The 19,157-nt window shown below is 42.7% G+C and overlaps 2 long non-coding RNA genes across 3 annotated transcripts; one reads left to right on the top strand and one right to left on the bottom strand.

The window, feature by feature from the left end:
- Nucleotides 1-439: 439 nt before the first annotated feature.
- Nucleotides 440-6,332, bottom strand: LOC143272567 (uncharacterized). The gene is made up of 3 exons (XR_013050242.1): nucleotides 6,090-6,332; nucleotides 5,089-5,150; nucleotides 440-675 (listed from the first exon to the last, which is right to left on the bottom strand). It is a non-coding gene; the product is annotated as an uncharacterized LOC143272567 (long non-coding RNA).
- Nucleotides 6,333-6,403: 71 nt separating this feature from the next.
- LOC143272536 (uncharacterized) lies at nucleotides 6,404-18,588 on the top strand. Of its 2 annotated transcripts, XR_013050191.1 has the most exons (5): nucleotides 6,404-6,938; nucleotides 8,422-8,532; nucleotides 9,434-9,532; nucleotides 9,810-9,879; nucleotides 18,371-18,588. It is a non-coding gene; the product is annotated as an uncharacterized LOC143272536 (long non-coding RNA). The 2 variants fall into 2 exon arrangements; XR_013050187.1 differs by lacking the exon at nucleotides 18,371-18,588 and having other exon boundaries at nucleotides 9,810-10,132.
- The last annotated feature ends 569 nt before the right edge of the window (nucleotides 18,589-19,157 follow it).

The raw sequence follows: 19,157 nt of genomic DNA, 5'->3' as shown, positions 1-19,157 counted from the left end.
GGCTTACTAGGAACTCACTAGGTAACTCAAGGTAGCCTGAAACTCACCAGTTCCTCTTGGTTCAGCCTCCCTAGTGCTAGGATTAAAATCATGTTCACCAGGACTAAAGATACAGACCAGATTTCAAAAATTGATCAATAAAACAAACAAAAAACAACAACATAGTTACCATAGTATTTTCTCTATTTTAAAACTTCTCCATTTTTTAAGTCAGAAAGAGGTGAATAGTTTAATTCAATAGTAAAATAAAAATATTCCAATCACTAACGGTATTTCACTACATTTCCATGCTCTGAATATTCAATATTCTTTGAAGTTTTCAGTTAAAAACTAATTAAGAGGCCTTGAGAGATCACAGTATATAGCATTTGTTGCTTATGCAGAAAAAATGTAAAAGAAGCACCAGGTAAAATTATGTTTATTACCAGAACTTCCCTCATTTCTGGTAGTAGTCATAGAATGTTCATGGAGTTTATTTAAAAATAACACACAAAAAATAGGTAAATATAAACAATGTGCCAGGAATTCTACAAGAAGATCATTCTTACCTACAAAAACCAGATTTCTGTAATTCTCCAACATCACATCAATATATAAAGTCCTCCAAGCAGGATTCAGACATTCCCATTCCTCATGGGAAAAGTCTTCATCCAAATCACTGAATCCCAACAGACCCTGTAATAGAAAATTACCTTTTACCATATGCTTTGGGCAAAATGCTTTCCTATGGAAAGAAAGGTTAGCAATTTCAAGCACTAGCTGCTCTTTTCAGAGGATTCACATTCAATTCCTACTACACACTGAGTTTAACTCCAGTTCCATGGGATCCAATGCTCACTCCTGATCTCTGCAGGCAGGAGGTAGACAGCAGTCATGCAGATATTTTAAAGGAAAAAAGAAAGTTAATTTTGAAGATACATTCTAGAATATTCATACTGTTTTTTATTAAAGCTCTGGGAAACCCAGTTCTATTCTGTCTACACATGTGGCAGCTCAATACAGTACCAGATTCCAGAGCCAAGTGTTTTGTGCCAACCTCGGGACTCCATATTCACCAGCAGGCATGTGGTACATATAAAAACATGCTGAAAACATTCACATATGTAAATACATTTTATTTAAAAGAAAGAAATGGAAACCTGTCCATTGCAGCCTCACTTTAGAATCTCCACCTAGGTCATACAGTAACTTTGGGGAAGCAAAACAATAGGGTGGGGGAGCTTTCCTCTCCCCAAAAGAAAAGAGAGCAAAATCATTAACAGAGGCATTCACTGAGGCTAGAAAATTGATGGTTTATGCACAGCTCCAAGACAACTGTTTCTAGAAAAGTCTTACTTTATATTTCACATGATGCAATATCAATATGGGGCCTGCTTTGCTTATAAAATGGTCTGTGGTACAATGTTTGAAAAACAAAATGAAGGACAAAGAGAAATTACTAATCTATTGAAAATGTACCATTGACCATTGGAATTGAGAGAATGATAACAGCAAGAGATATCCTGAGACAAATATATTTCAGGTATTCAAATCCTGTGTTCCCAGTCCCCAACTCAAACAGAGACCCCTGCCTGACCAGAGGCCATGCAGGCCACCAAAACTGCAGGTATGCCATCTGCCAGAGGACATTCACTCACTCTGTAGTCGCCTGACCACTCTACTCTCAAGCCCCTCCCATCTTCACCACGGTGTCATGTCCCCACCCACAACTCAGACAGAGACCCCCTACTTGATGAGATGTTATGCTGGCCACCAGAAATCTAGATAGGTCACCCACCACAGACCACCTCTACTCTCTCAGTGCCTGCCCAACCTACCCCCAACATTCTTTACCCTCCTCATTACTTTGTCCCAGCTCCTGACTCAGGCAGAGACCCCCTGCTTACCAGAAGCCATGCTTTTACCATAAGACCAAGTAGGCCACATGCCTCATACTCCCCTCATACACTCAGTGCACTCCCCATCCTCAATTCACCCACAACACCTCATCACTATGTCCAAACCTCCAACTCAGGTGAAACCCTGCTTGACCAGATGCCTCCCCAGCCACGAGAAATTCAGCCCTCAACATGAATGAAAGACACATACTCAACCACAGGCCACATCAACCTGGAGACCAGAGATAATACATAAAACAAACAAACAAACAAAAACAACAACAAAAAAAAACCTAAAACCAAAAAAACCAAAAAAAAAAACTAAAACTAAAACAAAACCACCCAATAAACACCCCTCCAACAAAGATAAAATCAGAAACTGACACCTGCACCTATAACCACCACAAACCCAGATGCCTAGATGCCAACCCAAGAGCACAATCCACAACAGTCAAGGCCACATGACCACCAGAGCCCAGCTATCTTACTAAATCAAGTCCTGAATATTCCAACACAACTGAAGCACAAAAAAAATAAAGACATTAAAACCAGGTTTATGCAGGTGATAGAAGTCCTTAAAGAGGACATAAATAAATCCCTTAAAGAAATCAAGAAAAACACAAACAAAAACAGAGAAAATTAATAAATCTCTTAAAGAATGATAACAATAAACAGTTAAAGGAAATGAATAAAATTTTTCAAACTTAAAAATGGAAATAGAAACAATAAAGAAAATACAAACTGAAGGAATTCTGGAAATAAAAAAAGGAGTTAAGTAAACAGGAACAAAAGATGCAAGCATCACCAGGAGAATCCAACACATGGATGAAAGGATTCCCATGCAGGGAATGCCCTGGGAAGGGGAAATAGAATAGATTTGGCCAGTGGACTAGGGGCAGGTGGTAACTGAGAAATGATCTACTTCAAGACCCAGCTTTAATACTTTTGTGTATATACCCAAAGGATGCTCCATCCTACCACAAGGACACTTGCCCAACTATGCTCATAGCTGCATTATTCACAATAGCCAGAAACTGGTAACTCATGTCCTTCAGTCAAAGAATGTATAAGGAAATGTGGGGTGTTTACACAATGGAGTGTTGACGGGAGCCAAAAGCCTAAGTGATCCTTGACACACATGCCACCACATTTAGGCTTCTCTCCTCTTTTCCTAGATCTAGGCCTTGCTTAAGTCTCCATAGCACCAGAACCTCTTCTCATAAATATCAGAACCTCTTCTCAGAAATCAGGTGACCGCACTGCAGTTAGGCAGTTAGGCAAGAATAGATAATCCTCATAACAACACTCACGGCTGGCAGAACAACCCATGATTCAAGTCCCCTCTCTGCTTGCATCCCCCTTTGCCCCTCCCTATATATGCCTTAAGAGGAAAGTAAGATTTTGGAGCTTGATCAGACATCCTGTCTTGCTCTCATTCATTGTGTCCATTGTCCCTATTCACTCGCTGGCCGTCCCTTCAGGTCCCTGTTGAAGACCCCACTGGCAGGGGCAGAATATTACTCAGCTGTTGAAAATAATCACATCATGAAATCTACAGGTAAATGGATGCAACTACAAGAAATTATCCTGAGTGAGGTAACCCATTATCGCAAACATGGTATGTACTCACTTAGAAGTTAGCTGTTAATAAAGGTTAAGAATGCTACAACCCACACACCCAGAGAGGATAAGTAACAAATTGGGCTCAAAGCTGGATGTATGGATCTCCCTGAGAAGGGGAAATTGATTTTTCAGATGGATTAGGAGGGATCAAGTGGTAGGGGAGGGGTGGAGGAAGACAGTACAAGGGACAGAGGCTAATGGAATTGGAGAACATTTGGGGGGCTACATGGAACCCTAGTGCAGTGGAAACTTCCACAATACTATGAGAGTAACCCTAGGGAAGACTCCTAGTAATGGAGGAAATAGAGTCTGAACTGGCCATATTCTTTAACCAGACACCTTCCAGTGTTGAGACTGGGACACCAACCCAGCCACAAAACTTTCAACCTACAATCTATCCTGACTGCAAGATATGCAGGGACAATGGAAGTGTAGAACTTTTGGGAGTGGGCAGCCAGTGATTGATCTAAATTGAGGCCCAGGATACAAAAGAAAGTCCACGCCCAACACTGCCAGGAAGACCAGGAAGCAGAGGCTGGAAAGCCCAGAGACCTGTAATAGAAAACAAACAAACAAACAAAACAAAACAAAAAAAAACATGTGTTCAAATGATCCAAGTGATATTCTGCTATACTCATGGATCAGTGCCTAGCCTAATTCTCATCTGAAAAGCTTCTTCTGGCAGCTTATGGGAGCATACAGAGATCCACAGCCAAACATTAGATAGAGAGAGTCCAAACTGGAGATCCCCATGAGGTCCCTCCCCTCAGAGCACAAGGCCTGTTCATTTCTGAAAGGAACCAGAGGAATACAGAGTGGGAGGTGGGGAAGTGTGGGAAGAAACTGGGAGGAGTGGCAGGAGGGGAACCACAGTTGGTTGGGATGTGTTGTATGTGAGAAAAATATAAATCAGAATTAAAAAGCTGAAAAAGAAAACCAAACAAACACCTAGAGGCACATCATCACTGAATGATATCAAATGCCAATGAGAAAAACCAGTATACTGCAATCTGCATCTCTTCACAGAAACATCAGTTTCATGGCAAGAGCAAGGCAGAGCATTCCATCTCTCATCTGCCCACTCTACACTGCTGAAACATTTAGTATTAGGATTTAGACAGTGAGTCTTTTCTGTGATACAAGGAAATAGTTTCATGTATTTGCATGGCCACATTCAAAATCCTGGTTCTGGAAACCTGACCATCCCTGAAATGTAACCTTTGCAGCACATCAGACTTTCCTTCATCACTAATATATAGGGACACAGAGCCATCCTCAGTAGGAACTGTAGGGCAGCAATATATGTCATTGATCGTCATTCACAGTGGACTCTCTTTCACAACTGCAGGTCTTAAGTCTATGAAAAATAGTTGCTTCACAGTAGTAATGGAGAGAATATAAAATAGAACAAGGCTGTGCTATGAAGGTCACATGATTTAACGACATTTTTGATAACCAGAGAAGAAAAAAGGAAAAAAGTCACAGGAAATAAACACATCTGATGAAATTGTCCAAGGCAGAGTACAAAAGGCCTTCCTGACTTCAATATCAAATAATTTTCAAGGAAATATCCAGACACAACACTGACCTGCTGCTCATTTACAGGAGACACAGCCATTCTCCTTGTTGATCTTCTCCGAGTTTCTGTCTCTGGAACAAAGACCAGAACTCTTGTTCACATTTCACATCAACGTTTAAAAAGCACAAACCTACAAATCTGCAACCGTGTTATGTGTGTTATGGACAATGTCATACCACAGGAAAAAATCCAAACACCCAAGTGATACCAGGTCTTGTCAATATTTCTACAGAGAGGAGAGCTTGTGAAATTATACTTGGAGTTCTTAAAGAAAATAACTCTCAGGTGGTGGGAGTCATCACGGCCTTTTTTCTGTTTCTAGGCCTGGCTAGGGGAACAATATTCTTATTAAGGGCAGTTTTGTGACCATATGGCGACAGGACGGTACTGTCTGCCTGCTTCCAGCTCATTGCCTTCTCTGCCGGGGTCAATGAGCAGAGGTCCAAATGTTTGCTTTTCTAGCTGACTTCTGCATTCTTCCGGTCTGTGCTGGGCTCAGATATCTGGGTCCCAGGGAGGGAGTCTCTGCAGATGGACTTGTCAATGGGGGGTCAGAGTGGCAAGGGTGCACAGCTCTGACTGATCTCTGCTTAAGCCAAGCACAAGAAGCTCCTAGGCTGAGAGAGAGCTGTCTCTCTGCCTATCACAAGGACGGGGGTGGAGGTGGCAGGCCTGACTGGTGTATGTGATCTGATGATGTTCCTTCTCCCTTCCTTCTTGAATGCCTGTTCTCTGTGACGGAAACTAGACGCCTTCGGGGGCTCTCTGATTAAATAAACTTTTCCCCCTCCCCAGCTCCTGTGACCTCCCAATGCTTAACCCCTTGGACAGGCTAGGAGGCTGGCAGACTGGGTCTAGGGGTTGAACATGGCCCTAGTGTGGACCTGGGTATAAGAGGGAGAAGGAACACTTCGGCCTCAGAAGGGCAGAAGTTAAATGACAGGCCTAGGCCCAAGACAGCCAGTGTTGCTCTGATTTAGAAAGGCCATTTTTTTTTCTTTTTTGCTCACTTTTTTTTTAAGACAAGATGTAGCCCACAGTGACCTCGCATTTCATATGTCCCTAAAGATGACCCTGAATGGATCTTGTTATCTTCACCTATCACGTGCTGGTATTGCAGGTATGCACCTCCATATCCTGGATCAGGAGATCAAATCCAGGACTCTGTGAGTGCTAAACAAGCACTCAGCTAACTGAGCTACACTCCAGCCCCTTCCTAATTTCCAAGTACTGGCAATGGAGTTTCCTCTTCACTGTTTATTCCCTCCCCCTCCGCACCCCTCCCCCACAACTCTGTCCACAGTTCCTGGAACAAACTGCCAAACTGGCCAGCACCACCCCTAGCTCCTGGCCGTCCTCCCACATCCCTGTGCAGAAAAAGACTGAGGCCGGGGTTCTCCCTTACCTTGGTACCAGGCCCTGATGGGAAACTACTGGAAGAAATTGAAATATGGCATTGGCTTCTCTTTCAGCCTGGAAAGGGCAGAGATTCTGCCAGTCCAGGCCCCTTTTCCAAGCCAGCAGGCCTCCTTCTCAAGGGGGTGGGCCATGGCAGTGGCAACTCTGAGATCCCATTCCTTTAAAACAGAAGGGTCCCAGGCGGATCTCTGTGAATTCGAGGCCAGCCTGGTCTGAGTGAGATCCAGGACAGGCACCAAAACTACACAGAGAAACTCTGTCTTGAAAAACAAAAGAACAAAAACAAAACGACAAACAAAAATAACAAAACAGAAGGATCTACTCCTGGCTGACCTTGGAGTGAACCCGCTGCAAGTCTGCCCCCGTCTGGATCCGCAGCCAGCAAGGCAGTGGTTAGACTGGTGATTGGCAGCCACATGTGGGAGCCACGAACCCTGAAGGTAGACATATTGACCTTCGACTTTCATACACTGTTGCAGGATCCCAAATGTCTGCAAGGTGGCGGATTGCTTTGTGGGTGACTCAGTACAGCCAGAGAGTCTGGCCCTACCACCTGTCCTGGAAGCCTTTCCTAAGGAGCTTGGTTTGGTGGAGCTGTCCATGGGTTGGCAGGGTTCCTTGAGCCCACTTCGCTTTCCTTTTATAGATATTTTCTCTGCTCTCCCAGTGGAAAAGGAGGAAAAACTGAGAGGGGTGGGCCCAGAAAGATTCATAGGCTCCTCCCCACCAGAGAGCTCAGGTTGTTTTGCCCAGACACATAGCAGTGGGAGGGTGTAGAGTGGGGTGCTCTCCCTGTGTGGCTGCTCCCCATGCATACCCTGCATTGACTAGGGTGGCTGGGGCCACCATTTACTTGTGTTCAGGCCAATGCACGTGTGCAAAGGAGCAATCATGGAGGAGCTTTTACCTCATAGACTCTTTGTGCTGATTTAGTTGCTCCTTGAACACCTCCACTACTGTGCCCTTGGGTTTTCTTGTCCTGCTGGAGGGAAGAGCAAACTCTTTCAAAGGGCTGATGTTCACGTGGAGCAGCACACAAAAACGCTATTTCTGTTAAAGTTTGTTCTTCACCCAAAAGAAAAATTTTTTTTTTGTTTTGTTTTGTTTTGTTTTCCGAGACAGGGTTTCTCTGTGTAGCTTTGTGCCTTTCCTGGAACTCACTTGGTAGCCCAGGCTGGCCTCGAACTCACAAAGATATGCCTGCCTCTGCCTCCCGAGTGCTGACCCCAAAAGAAAAATTTCTAATTAATGAATTTCTGATTTGTAAGTGAACCAGGGGGTCCCATGGGGGTTCTTAATCTGTTTAAATCTCATTCAGGATTTTTTCCAAGGTGTATCAGCTTCCAACCCACATAGCTGAACTCTAATATATCGTTCAGAAATTCTGACTGTCCATTTATTTAAAAACCATCTTTTGTGAATTTTTCCACTCTTGATTTTTCTTCTTACTGTAGCTGCAAGGTCTTTTTTTTTTTTTTTTAATCGTAGTTCTTCTCACTTGGATCTTCAAATCAGTGTGAACTGTACCTCTAAATATGACTTCATTGTAAGAGATGCACTTTCAGATTTTAAAATGCAAAGGCATTGTGGTCATGGTAATACATGATCCTTCATTCTTATTTGACAGAAGAGGAGGTGGGGACTTTTGCCTTTTAGTCAGAAATTGCTCAGCCTCTGTCCCTCATCTTCAATAGTATCTATTCAAATGGGAAATTTTTTCCTTTGGGAGTTGACTTCTAAGGCTTAGGATGTGGGTATCCTTTTGTGTTTCTCAACCTTTATATAGGGGAAGTGTAATATGAGATGTAGTGGGAGTGATTTGGAGGGATAATTCAGCAGTTGATCTCCAAAATTGTCACAAGTTTGAAAGGGAAGGGACTGTTGGACAAGTGGAATAATGTGGCTGTGCATATGTATTAACAGGCATTGGACAGTATTCCATAAGAGGAGTTGAGAGGCCCTTCCAAGTTGGACAGGAGTAAAGAGCAGAAAAATGAAATCTGCCCCAACCATCAAGGAGCACAGAAACTGCAGGTGAGGAGCTTTTAGAGCAAAAGATGCTGCTCCGGGGCTCTAATGCTCTACTCTGTACTCTGATACTGACAAAGCATTTTGCACTTGAACCCTTACTTGAAAAGCTAAAGAAATTTAGAGTGATGAGAACAGTGACTATGTTTGCAGTTCCTCAGCCCCTGTGCCCTCCTGAGGCAACTGTACCACGGAAGTGTCTAATTGGCCTCCCTTGCCCCTCTGCAGAATCTCCAGCTGGACAGAAAAAGAAACTCTTAGGGGTCTGGGTCAGGTCAAGCATAAGCTTGTCCCTTTCTAGGAGTGAGCCTCATAGATTGCCTCTGTTCCCTCCAGCTGAGCTTCAAGGACAGATCAGACCACAGGCTTCCCCACTTCTAGTTAAAGGGCTCCACAATCCTGCATCTGCTCAGCACTACTGATGCCCACATCCCCATTCAAACTGGCTCCCAACAGCATCAGGCAAGTTGGAAGCTTGCAGCACCACCCCCAAACCCCAACTCTCTGCACCTGGTGTCCTTGCCTGAGCACAGGTATAGGGGAAGACTAGAAATGCATGTTCCCTCAGCTCCATCCACTACCCAGCTTGAGCAGCCATGGGCCCACTGGCTTCTAGCCTTGTCCACTCCCTCCATCACTTACCTCCCTGGCTTGTCTGGCACAGCTTCTCTTACATGGCTAGGAGATAGGCCAGGCCAGATTTCTACAGGGAACCCCTTTAGTGATGCTCTCCCTCTTCACCAGCCTGCTTGGTCACAGCCATCAGCCTTCACCATTCTAGACACAGTGACCACCATTGCCACTTAGTGGGCCAGACTTGTGAATATCTGAAGCTCAAGGGCTTCCTCTTAGGTCAGGTTCCCCGTTTTCTAACAATGGTGTCTCCTTCCCTTTTTGCCTGGGTCAGTGATCTAGGACCAGTGACTCTGACCTTCAAAGATCTGTATGACCTGCTGCATCTTCCCTCAACCACTTACCCAGCTCTGGAGAGATCTGGTGACCTGATGTAAGTTCTTTTCCCCATTGCTTTGTCCAGTCCTTGCTTATCCTATGTCTTAGTTGATGAGACACCAATCTGAAGCTTCCCTGGAACACCCAAAGAAGGATCTTCAACCTAATTTATTGTCCTCCCTCCTGCTAGTTTTTCCCTTCCCAGCATCCATTACAATTTATAAGTGTTTATGATTTTAATAGCTGTCTCACTCAGAGTAAGCACTTAGAGTATACAAGCACTAGGTGTCAGAAACAATGTTGGTTTATTCTTGTTCTTCCTCTCATTTTAGGACTGCACTGGCCCCACTAGAGAGGCACATTGCTGGGCTCAAATTACAGCATCTGTGACTCCATCTGCAGGTAGGAAGAGGTGGGAGCCCTGTTTTGGGTTCAGTCAATACACAGCAGTGGTTTTCTAGAGATTCCCATCTCATCAAATGACAAGTAAGAAAGGTGCTGATATAAATCATCAGAGAGGCTTCCTCCAGTGGCTAATGGGAGCAGATGCAGAGACCCACTGCAGAGGGACCCACCTTTTGCACATCAAAGACATTGGCAATGAGATGCAGAGTCAGTGAGAAATAAACACACAGACTTCTTTCCCGAGGAATAAGTGCTTCTCATCTGCTCTTTATTTTTAGCCACCCTGTTTATAGTCACCACACCAAGTTGATTACAAATAGGAGGATTTTTCCCATAATCAAATGGTACACAGTTACTATATGATCATCATAAAACCATATTTTTTCTGGAACAAGTCAATCTCAGTATATTTCTTAGTCGCATATTTATGTACTTTCTGAGAAACCCACATTCAGTTAAACATTCATTTTTTAGACTTCTCACAAAACCAAGATCCTTGCTGGGCAGTGGTAGCACATGCCTTTAATCGCAGCACTAGGGAGGCAGAGACAGGAGGATCTCTGTGAGTTCGAGGCCAGCCTGGACTACAGAGCAAGATCCAGGACAGGCACCAAAACTATACAGAGAAACCCTGTCTTGAAAAAATAAAAAACAAAACAAAACCAAGATCTTTTCAGCCATGGCCGTTTGCATAGGGAGTGGTTTTTGTGATTGCCAGGAAAACAGGTTACTAGTTTCACTTTTCATATTTTTTAGAGTCCTGTGCAATTATCTTAACTAGGCACTCAATTCTTTGTTTTGTAGTTACATGAAGTCCTTATTGAAACTGTTGTTTCAGCTATGATGCCCACTGAAACTCATGAACACATTCATCAAGATTAAATGAACTTGAGCCAGCCTGGCTCCTGAGACCCAATTGTTTTTCTTATTCCCTAACCAAACCCACAATCTATATAGCTCTTCAAGGTAAACTCATGAGTCTTAGCTGTGTGACTCTTCCTTGTTCTTATTTTCTATCCTCTGCAGCACCTGCTTTGTCAAGGCTGGGCAACACTAATCCTACCTTTACCTATGTTAATTTCCCACTCAGATGACCTCTGTCACAGTCCCTCACTATATTTATCAAAAACTCTTAGTCATCAAATCCCATTTACACTAAAACTATTATAGTATAAAATCACTGCTTCAGTTAAAGAGTACACCTTAAGAGGAAATCATCTTCATAATAATCTATAGGAAACATGCCAAGTAGAGCAGAATATTTCCAATCCCAGTACATTACAGGCAGTGGAGATCTTCCTACCCCCATTTACATCATGCCAGATACCAGAGAAAAATGGAAGACCAGAGAAATGCAGCAACCATGTAAAGGCACAGCAATAGCAAGAGACAATCCAGAGCCAAAGCCCTCAGGGCCTTGCCTATGTAAGATTCACCCATCAGTGCCTTCCTTCCTGGTGGGCTAATCTCTTGAAATTTAATGGCCACCTGATGTTCCTCTCACATGTCCACCAGCCCCACAGCCAAACATTAGGCAAAGCCTAAACTGGACACCTCCATTGGGATCCTCCTGTTGGAGCTCAGGGAACCCTGAAAAACAGGGAGAGGAGGAAATGTAGGAATCAGATGGGCCGAGAATACTAGGAGGATAACTTGGCCCAAAAAATCAACTAAGAATGACTCATAGGGGCTCAGAGAGCCTGAAGCAGCAATAATGAGGTCTGCATGGCCCTTTATTAGGTCCTCTGCATATTAGTTTTGCTTGTTAGCTTAGTATTTTTTGTGAGACTCCTAACACTGGGAGTGGGGATGTCTTTGACCTTTTTGTCTGCTCTTGGGATCTTTTGACTGGGTTGCCTCACCCAGCCTTGCTATGAGGGTTTGTGCCTAGTCTTATTGAATGTTTTCATGCCATGCTCAGGTGATATCCCTGGGAGGCTCTTTTCTCAAGAAAATCAGAGGAGCAATGGATCTGGTGGAAAGGGGGCTGGGGGCTGGGAGGAGTAAGCAGATGGGAAACTGTGATCAGGATGCATTGTATGAGAAGAATAAATAAAAATATATGCCAGGGGTGATGGTACCAGCCTTTAATCCCAGGACTCTGTAGCCAGAGGTAAGCAAGTCTCTTTGAGTTTGAGGCCAGGCTGGTCTACAGAGCAAGTTCCAGGATATCCAGAGAAAGATATTTTTATTTTGGTTATGTCTGATGATAATCCAGCAGATTATGGAATATTCAATGATCAAATAATGGCACTTAATAAATATTTCCTTTTAAAATAAAATCTTCATTTATTTCATAGTTGTATATATTTATGACATATGATATTTTCTAAGCAGGATTTAAATATAATGCTCAAGTCTGGTTGATTTGTCAACATCCACATCATTGCTTTGTGTTTGGAGATTTGAGGTCCTCACCTGTATTGGTTATCCACTATATGTAATAAAGTAGATGATGTACAATGCAGGTCTTTAGATATGGTTGTTCACTCAAACTGTGCTTGCATCACAACTCTCCAGCCTAAGTTTACCCCTCCAGTCTTCACAGTCCCTCCCATGTAGAAATTGCTAGTCTATCCAGAGTGCTGTGTTTCAATGGCAGTTGTATGTATTCTACTGGTCAGGAGACAGAATCTATTATATCAATATCATTTCCTTTGATATCCAGAGAAGTGGACTAGCTGTCCTGAACATGCATGGTTCTTAGTGATGATTTTAATAATCTATAGCACTAGCAGCTGTATAAGGGATTCCTCTTCCTCTACACCATCACCAGTATGTGTGACCTAATCCCTTTAACAGTAAGATTGTAACTTGGGAGAAATGATTGCTCCCACTTGTTATGACATGTCTTACCATGAAAAAATAATGAAATCAGGCAATTATTCTAAAAACATGCTAACAATTGGAGGTATCCTTTTAGTCTATGACTGTGCTTTTGGTTTCTGACAACTTCACACAAACTGGAGTGAACTGAAGAGAAGAGACCACAACTGAAGAATTGTCCACTTAACATTGCCAAGAGTTGTCAGGAGGTCCTGGGTTGTATAAAAAAGCAAGCTGATCAGTCAATGGAGAAATCATCATTACTCCATGCTTTCTACTTCAGTTACTGCCTTGAGATCTGCATTTGGGGTGCTGAGAAGAAGGTATATTCCTGTTTGTTAGGATGGAATGCTCTATAGATATTAATTAAATCCATGTAAGTCATTACATCAGTTAGGTCCCTTATTTCTCTGTTAAATTTTGATCTGGCAGATCTGTCCAGTGGTGAGAGTGGGGTGTTGAAGTCTCCCACTATTAATGTGTGGGGTTTTATATGTGATTTAAGCTTTAGTAATATTTCTTTTACATATGTGGGTACCCTTTTATTTGGGGCATAATGTTCAGAATTGAAACTTCATCTTGGTGGATCTTTCCTGTGATAAGTATGTCATATCCTTCTTGATCTCTTTTGATTGATTTTATTTTGAAGTCTATTTTGTTAGATATTAGGATAGCTACACCAGCATTCTTCTTTAGTCCATTTGATTGGAAAGACTTTTCCCAGCCTTTTACTCTGACGTAGTGTCTATCTTTGAAGTTGAGGTGTATTTCTTGTATGCAGCAGAAAGATGGATCCTGCTTTCATATCCATTCTGATAGACTCTGTCTTTTAATAGGTGAATTAAATCCATTGATATTAATGGATATTAATGACCAGTGATTGTTGATTCCTGTTATTTTTTGGTGGTAGCATGTGTGTACTTCTCTTCTTTCAGGTTTACTGCTGTGGGGTTATCTATTGCATGTATTTTGTGGGTTTATCTGAATTCCTTAGGTTGAAATTTTCCTTCCAGTGCTTTCTGTAGGGCTGGATAGGTGTTGTTTAATTCAGATTTTGTCTTGGAATGTCTTGTTCACTCCATCTATAGTGACTGAAAATTTTGTTGGGCATATTAGTCGAGGCTGACATCCATGGTCTCTTAGTGTCTGTATTACATCTGTCCAGGTCTTTCTGGCTTTCAAAGTCTCCATTGAGAAATGGGGTGTTATTCTGATGGGTCTGCCTTTATAAGTCACTTGCCCTTTTTCCTTAGCTGCTGTTAATATTTTTTCTTCTTTTTGTATTTTTAGTGGTTTAATTATTATGTGGCGAGGGGACTTTTTTGGGGGTCTTGTCTATTTGGTACTCTGTGAGCTTCTTGTATCTTCATAGGTATTTCCTTCTCTATGTTGGGATAGTTTTCTTCCATGATTTTGTTGAATGTATTTTCTGTGCCTTTGAGTTGGTATTCCTCTCCTTCTATCCCTATTATTTTTAGTTTTGGCCTTTTCATGGTATCCCAGATTTCCTGGGCAGTGAGTTTTCTTTGAATGTTGAATCTATATTCTCTATTGTATCTCCTATACTGGAGATTCTCTCTGTCTCTTCCATCTCTTGTATTCTGTCGATTATACTTGCACCTGTATTTTTGTTCATTTATTCAGATTTTCTATTTTCAGTACTCCCTCAGTTTGTGTCTTCTTCATGGTTTCTATTTCACTTTTCAAATCTTCAGCTGTTTCCTTCACATGTTTAATTGCCTTTTCATGGTTTTCTTGGCTTTCGTTAAGAAATTTATTGATGTCTTCTAACTTTTTGTCTTGTCCTCAATTTCTTTAAGAGAAAAATTCATTTCTTTTTTAAAGCCCTCTAGTGTCTTCATGAAGTTATTTTTCACTTCACTTTCTTCTGTTTCTTCAACATTGTGATGTTCAGGTCTTGCTTTTGTAGAAGGGGTAGGTTCTTGTCAGGCCATATTGCTTTTTATGTGGTTGTACATATTTAGGCACTGGCATCTATCCATCTCTTCCTCCAATAGGTGCAAAAGGTGCCTGTGTCTGAGCGAGCTGCTATTGGTCCAATTTGTGCTTGCTGTGTCTGTGTCTCAGAAGGCCACTCTGGGTCCCATCTTAGCTTTAGTTATATTGGAGCTGCCAGTTTCTGTATCCAGGGATCTGCTCTTGGTCTTGTCTGGGTTCTTGGTCCAATGAGAGCTGGCAGTTTCTATGTCTCAGGAAATCACTGGGATAGCAGCGGAATGGGTATGTTTGCAATAGGGTGTATGTCTTGTAGATTGCAGGGTCCAAATGGGGGGCTTTGATGGATGAGTCTGCCCACAGGAGTCTTCCCTGCTCCTTGGCAACTGGGGCAGTGATGTGTGTGGGGTTCCCAGAGACTGTATGTGTCCCAGAGCCTAGGTCCTAGAGGCAGGACCCTCTAGGTGAGAGATGAGTCATTCACCTATTGGTCCAATCAAAGCTGATGGATTCTGTGTCTGAGGAAGCCACTAGGGTCATAGGGGGATAGGAATTGAGGTAGGGCATGGGTCTTGTTGATTCAGGGTTGAATGGGGGGTATAGGTGAGGTAGCCTGTTGTCAGGAGTCTTCCCTGCTGCCTGGCAACTGGGGTAGAGATGAGTCAGGGTTTCCAGGGACTGGTTCTATCTCAGGGCCTAGCTCCTAGAGCCATATCTAGGATGTGGCTGGGGCTTTCTCCCATGTAAAGAGACTGTACTTTAGGCCAAGTATATTTTTCTTTCTATCACTAACTCATGCCTTCATGCCCCCACCATTTGCTTTCCTGATCACCATGACCCAGAAAGAACATCCAGAGCTTTGAACCATACTCATGTTCTTTTACCCCCAATGCTCCCAGCTCCTGTCCTTTCTCACCTGGTGATTGGCTTCTGCTCTGATTCCAGAGGCAGGTGTTGACTATGAAAGGAGGCCTGTTCTGAGTCAGGATGGAACTTAGGTTTCATTAACTCCTTACAATGTCTGTAGTGGATATTAGAGCATCTCTGGACTGAGGATCCAGGAAGTGGGAAAAGTGAAAGCTGGGGTAGATGACCCTAAGCTGTGTCCTGGCTCTGAGTGTCCAGTTTGGAGATTCTGTGAACATCAGCACAAGTGAGGACTGTTGGGGACTGAGAGAGACACTTACTTGGATAATGGGGAACTTCCAAGTAGCATCCTTGTGGAGGAGAAGAACTTAACAGTTTGAAACAGTGTACTAGTTAGCATTAACAGTCACCTTGACACAGCCCAAAGTCATATTGGTGGAAAAAGTGTCCCAACTGAGTAACTGCAACTTCATGTCTATGGCCAATCTTTATCAAGTTAGGCTGTGGACATGTCTTGATTGAGTGTCTTAATTGGCTCAGGAGGGACCAAGCCTCTTTGGGCAGCACCATCCATATGCAGATGGTCCTTGAATGTATGAGATAGAAAGCTAAACATGAGCCAGAGTGTGAGCCTGTGAATGAGCCAGCAAGCAGCATGTTTTCTGCCTTGACTTCCTTCAGTGCTACACTATGATACAGCCCCAGAAGGAAATGGACCATTTACTCTTTCCTAAACTGCTATGCTCAGGAGGAAAGAATACAACAGTGTATTGGAAGGAGCAGAAGACATGTCAATTTGAATCAGTGTTCTTTGTACTAGAGAACAGACCTTCAACAACCTGTGGACAAAGAAAAGGAAGGCTTTAGACACCAATGATGGGCCAGAAAGTGCATGTGCAGCCCCTGTATTAGACTCTCGAGAGAAATGTTCTTGGACTTTCCTCTGAAATTTTCTAAGCACAGGGCTCCTTCTGAAGGTGCCTATCCTCTGGATGTACACTATTTCAATTCTTGTCATGGACTTCCTTAGAAAAATCTGAAACCTTGTGTAGATCCAACCTACACTAGAAGGAATTAGGAGTTCTGAAGAGCACAGTGAACCTGATGACAGGCCCTACATCCCACCTGTGCTGAGGGTCTCAGGGCAGTTCACTGTTGACTTGTTGACCATGCCTACTGTAGCCCTAGACGTGAGATTGTCATTCTCCCATTGATCTCCATGGGGCGATATCAGGACACACCATTAAAAATCAGAAAATTGTTTTCCTGAGCCATGACCTTGCCTAGCCAACTCATTTCTATTTTTGTCTCCACTAATCCAGAGCTTCCTCCCTAGATTCTGTTCAGAACTACTGGCTCCTTCCTTTTTTCTGAGAACACATGGGGAACACTAAAGTCGCCTCTCTTGGCATCTCTCATAGGGCAATACAGGATTACTACCAGGGAATGACCTAGGCAAAGGGCAAAGGTGACCCAGGAAGATCGGGGGTATATGTGCTCACTGAACACACAGCTCAGCCAACACATAATGCTGAAGGTTACTTTGAAGCCCTCCACAGATAGAAGGAGCTAACAGACTTTTCAAGAACACACAGATCACCTCTACCCCAACACTGAGTACATGGAACTCCTCACACCATGGCGCCTGGAACATTCTCCTGGATCAGGCAATTGACTGGTGGCATTAGTGATACAGGATTTATCTTCATCCCTAGTCATCACTTAGCTAGTCCCTTTGCAGTCCTCAAAGACTGTCCTTTTCCTTCAGGGAGTAAATCTTACCTTCCCAGAGCACTGAGGACACAGGGCAGACCAGATGCTCAGCTGGGTCTCTGTGTCACAAAGACACATAGACAGGATAGAGGCTCCTTCTTACGTGCAGACACAACCAATGCCACAGGATAGGAGAGGTGATTGATCAAGATTACCAAGGTGAAATTGGATTGGTGCTCCACAATGGAAGTAAGAAAGGTTATGGCTGTTGGGCAGGAAATCCTTTAGGACTACTCTAGATTCCACCGTGTTTTATAATTAAAGACAATGGGAGACTGCAACATGTTAATACAGGCAGATAACAAAAGACACAGACTCACCAGAATGAACATATAGGTCACAGCTCCATGAAAAGAGCCAAGGATGTGTAGTTTCATTCTCACTGAATGAGAGTAAAAGCCATGTATTCAAAATTTAGTCAAATTATGTAAGTTTTAATTTCTGCCATAATAGGTTCCTCCCTAAAAACAGGTTTGAGAAAAGACCAAGGAAAAAAGGGGGCAATGGGGTTTTTATATCCTCCCAAAATAGGGGAAAGGCTTTCCAGGGCTTAGGAGTTCCAGAGGAACTTTGATGATGTAGGTACTTGGCAGAACAACTTTGCTTCTGAGGGTAGAGGTCTAGGGTTAGGGCATGGAACATGTTCAGTTCCAGAATCTTAAGTTTTACAGTAAATAGAAACAAACTTCTTTTGACACCATGAAAAGATGGTTTCTGATATTAAGATGGAGTCAGGCTGGTCCATCAATCATAGGAGAAGGTAATTACAAATACTAGCTAAGGCATGTGAACAATTTCAGAAAGGTGGATTAGAGTTGACATGAGTTATTCTGTGGTATTTTTTTTTTTTTTGGTTTTTTCGAGACAGGGTTTCTCTGTGTAGCTTTGCGCCTTTCCTGGAACTCACTTGGTAGCCCAGGCTGGCCTCGAACTCACAGAGATCCGCCTGGCTCTGCCTCCCGAGTGCTGGAATTAAAGGCGTGTACCACCACTGCCCGGCCTGTTGTATTTTTTAAGAATGTGTTCATACAGATATTTGTGTTTTCTTCTTATCTCTTTAACATAGGATGTAACATCAATCAAGAGAATACTAATGATTATTATATTTCAGTTTGAGATACTGAAAGAATATCTCTCAAGGAATCTTGCTACCTCTTCTAAATTAATAATGACTTTGTGGTTTTATGGGGACAGTTTTAGCATGTTTGGTAAAATTGTAACCTGGTTAAATATATATTTCATTTGCAATTACATGTGTGATAAATAAATTATGTTTAGTTATAAGCTAGTTATTGTTTTCATTTAGAAATTAATCATCGCATAAGGATATATGCTTGAGTGACAGGTTGACAAGAGGTAGACTCATAAAGGCTGTTCTTGGTTATCAACTTGACTATATTTGAGATGAACGAAAATCTGAAAATGAAATGCATACCAGTTAGGGATTATTTTTAATTAATTTTAAGTAGGAAGAATCACTTCTAATCTGGTTCTTGAGGCAAGAAGACTCACTCCTTTATTCTGGGTGTTGAGGCAGGAAGACACACTTTCAATTGGGCCATACTTTCTGCTGAAAGCCTGTAAAGAGACACTGCAGATAAAGTCTTTGTGCTTTGCCTTCTTGCTCTTGACTTCCTAGCATGTTTGCCTGCTCGTTCGCCTTCACTGGCATTAGAGCCTACTCCTTTCGATTCCCCATCTACTAAAGACCAGGTGAGTCATCCAGCCTCATGGACTGAGCATCTTTTAGATTTATGGAATTTCTTTTGATAGCCACCCATTGTTGTATTAGCAGGACTACAGGCTGTGCGTCATTCTATTAATCACACACACACACATACACACACACACAC

This window comes from Peromyscus maniculatus, chromosome 1, assembly GCF_049852395.1.
Source record: "Peromyscus maniculatus bairdii isolate BWxNUB_F1_BW_parent chromosome 1, HU_Pman_BW_mat_3.1, whole genome shotgun sequence".
NCBI classification, from domain to species: Eukaryota; Metazoa; Chordata; class Mammalia; order Rodentia; family Cricetidae; genus Peromyscus; species Peromyscus maniculatus.
This window is presented reverse-complemented; position numbering and strand designations above follow the sequence as displayed.